Raw genomic sequence first — 3,891 nt, 5'->3', positions numbered from 1 at the left:
CTCTTTGATTCCATGTCACTTGATGGAATATCCTCACATATCTTTATATCAAAATCCACCCTTTATTTTTTTTACAAAACCTTTGAAGGTTTGTTGGCATCGTGTATTTACAAGAGGTAGGTAGGAAAAATAAAGAGATTTTATCAAGCTTTACTTATCTGAAGGCGGGGAAAAGCGATTCATTTGAATTTCTTTGAAAAAAAATTCTTTCCACGCTTCACTGTAGGCAGCGTACAGCCGGCGCATAGCTGGGTTTGTGAATTTGTAGTAAGCATATCATTAGATAGAACCAGCTCAGCTCTCTAATTCAAGCACCAACACGCCATATACAGTCGATAAATGCATGAAATGAATCTCTCTGGTCGTGTCGCCTCTGTCACCTGGTTTTTTCTCTGCAGACTTCTTCTGATAAGCACCCACCCAATTCTCTGGTTTTTTTCTGGTTATTCCCGCGAGGAAGTCGGCGCCCACGCCCTTTTGCAGCTGAAATCGCGCATTACCCATTTTAATTTTCCTCAGTGCGCCTACTATTTCCTTTTTTCTTTGTTTTGGAGTGTGACTTTTTTCCTCTATTTTGGAGTGTTGACCATATATATATATATATATAAAATCAAACTCCTTTTCACCATAACCTTGCTAAGGGTTTTTCTCACGCCTCATCAAAAGAAGCTCCATTTGGCATCCTTATTGCACATATGATTTTTGCCATGTAAAGCATACGATCAAGACCCCAACCATTATGTACCATAAAGTTCTCTGTCTCAGTGCTAATATCAACTCAACCATGGTAGGCACAGCTTATGAGCAATTCACCATCTCATGGAATCAATAAAGTAGTCAAACCACAAGCATAATCCAGTCCTATCAAGGCACAAGGTATCTGCTAGCTCCGAAATTCTCCATAAGCATAAAAAAAATCCTCCACAATTCACACCACACTGTCAAAGGCTTCGAAACCTGGCTCAGCCTCAGCTCATCTTATTGAACCTTATCTACAATATGAACATATGTACATGGCATCATATAACGACTCAACATGGCACTTAACCCCATGCATCTGGATGTGTATTAGATGGCCTCACATGCACGGTTTCACATCATAGACGTGCCATGGCACGACATCCACCCCCTCTAAACCTGCACATCCTCTGGTATGTGCCAAATCATCATCAAGGTCCACATATAACTGGATGTCGTCTTCATCTTCTGCAGTTCCAGGAAGATCATCCTCTTCCTCTTCAACCATATCCATACTACCACTATCAAGCCTCTCATCCTGAATCTCTTGTGAATCAAAAGGATCATTATCATGCCTTCTTTTAAATATCTTGATTCTTTTGCCAGCCACAAGATTCTTTATTTCTGTTCCATCAAGCTCACACAAAGTATATGTGGCATTTCCATGCGCATGCTTGACAATGTAAGGGCCAAACCATCTTTTTGCAAATTTTCTTTGAACAGTGAATTGGTTGTCAAGGCTACTATCATACATTAGAACCTAATCACCTTCTTCAATAGGTTTTGGCCGGAGTCTGTGTCTACTATCAAATCTTTCTTTATTTTTCAGCCTTGCATCTTTCAAGCGAGCTTTAGCAAGCTCTACATCATCAGGCCTCCTCTCCAACTGTCTTATTCGCAAGGCAAGGAGGTCATCTCTGCTCAATCCTTCCACCCAGGGCAATACATTCCAAGTTGGAACTACTTCTTCAACTGGCATCACTGGCTTCTGACCATACATTAATTCTGCAGGCATGTATCCTGTCACTGAGCTATGAGTTGTACGGTCAGCCCACAAGGCATATGGTAGCAGCTTTGGCCACTCTCTCATTCTTTCTCTACATGCCTTAGCCAAAGCTTTAATGATTGGAGGATGTCCTCGCTCACTTTTTCCATTGCCCTCAGGATTGTAAGCACATGTTAGGGACAGTTTGATACCAATTCTAGAGAAGAATTCCCTTGCTTCTTCAACATCTAGCTCACCCCTATCAGCTGTTATTTTCCCAACACAACCATATCGGTAGATCACATCTTCCAAGAGAAATTTGCATACTATTTCCGTACTCTTTGTTCTAAGAGCACGCCCTTCTACCTGATTTGTCAAATCTTCTCTTGCAAGTGCTATATACCGCATCTGCCCAATTCCCAAAGGCATTGTAACTAGATCCACTACCCATTTGTAGTGCATGGCAGGTGGGTAGGTTGGTTGCAAGCCATCACGATGCCGCACATTTGAGTAAATTTGGCATACTATGCATGTTTCACTACAAGGGATTGGGCTCATACCCGCGCTCTTAGCCGCTAAAAATGACTTGTGAAAAAAAGTAGCGGGCCCGTGTATCAGCACGTGTATAATCGCGGCCAGAGACATGCGTGTAAAACCGCGTGTATAGTACCTCTCAGACGCGCGTATACACGGGTGTGTAGCCGCGCTTTTTTTCACAGACGCGTTAATACACGCAAGTATACACGCTTCTTATTATATTAGACGCGGTTATACACGGGTGTATAGCCGCATCCTGTTCAGTTCCAATGTCCCAAACGCGTTTTTACTTGCGTCTATACACGCATTTCTTTAATTTAGATGCGCTTATACACGCGTTATTACCAGTTTTTATGCATTAATACACGCGTAATTTCCAGAGTATCCGCGTAGATACACGCAAGTTTTAGCAGTTTTGACGCGTTTATACACGCGAACAGAGAGCAAAAAAAAAAATCCAGAGAGTGCTATTTGGTGCCTGTCTGGTTTAGGGTTTTTGGTGCATTAGACCATCCCATTAGACTATCCACGAAGAACATATGCACGAGGGAGATTAAGACAAGAGCGACATGAATGCATACATTGTCATTACACGATTCAAGACAGCCATGAATGTAATACTATCGATCAATCAATTCAATATTACTATCAAAATTTCATACATGTATACAAGGGAGTCCATATCTCGAAGTAGCCCATGGCTTGAGTTTACAGAAAAATATATACAATCACATCCTAAATATGGAATGTGATACTACAAGTCTGAGTACTACTCAGACCCAGATGATGACTCGGTGCTCCCCCCATGCTCAGATGAGCTTGCATCGGTCGGAATGTCCGAGGAGTAGTGCTCACGTCCACCCTCTGCAGCGGCGGTCGGTGGATCATCAGCAGCTTGTGCCTGTTCAAGTAATATATAGTATATAAGTATATATATATGCAATTCAATAAACCAAAACCATTCGTTACGAATTTTCAAGTACCTGTCGACCGTATGGTCTCATGGCCAACTCAAACTGCGCGTCCGTAATACGTCCCTTGGCTCTGAAGATGGCCCACGTGTCACGTCTGCTATGCCGGCGAGCATACGCAGTATCGTGGGTTGTGGGCTTCCTCCCCGTAACCCGTCGCTGTATCATAATCAACACAATTTGTAAGATTAAAACAATTCATAGAATCAATGAATTAAGTAAACAATCAAATAAAGTGGCAGGATACTTACGAACTCTACCTCCCATGACTCGACGCCGCCAGATCCGAAATGCGAAGATCCAACGGTCTCCATCTGGATCCGTCGTGCCTCCACATGCTGCTAGCTCTTCACGCCACCCTCTGCTCGTTTCTTTGATCTTTAAATTTAATAAAACAATTTCTATATGAGTTTGATACTACCCCACGCATGTACTCCATTACCTCCCTCCCCCTCGCATCCATCACTATCCCGCCCCTATCCGTCACATCATAGCAAACCACTCTCTCCATCTCTCTCATCTCCTCCTCTTCCGAACTGTCTCCTCTAACTCTTCTCCCTCTATCTCCTCTCTCACCGCGTGCCCTACTACCTCCCCCACCTCCCCCACCTCCCCCACCAAAGCACCCGCCGCATCCTCCACTCCCACTCTTCCTACTGC

The sequence above is a fragment of the Cibotium barometz genome, chromosome 23 (assembly GCF_041138505.1).
Source record: "Cibotium barometz isolate CiBa-2024 chromosome 23, ASM4113850v1, whole genome shotgun sequence".
NCBI classification, from domain to species: domain Eukaryota; kingdom Viridiplantae; phylum Streptophyta; class Polypodiopsida; order Cyatheales; family Cibotiaceae; genus Cibotium; species Cibotium barometz.
Note: the sequence above shows the minus strand (reverse complement) of the source record.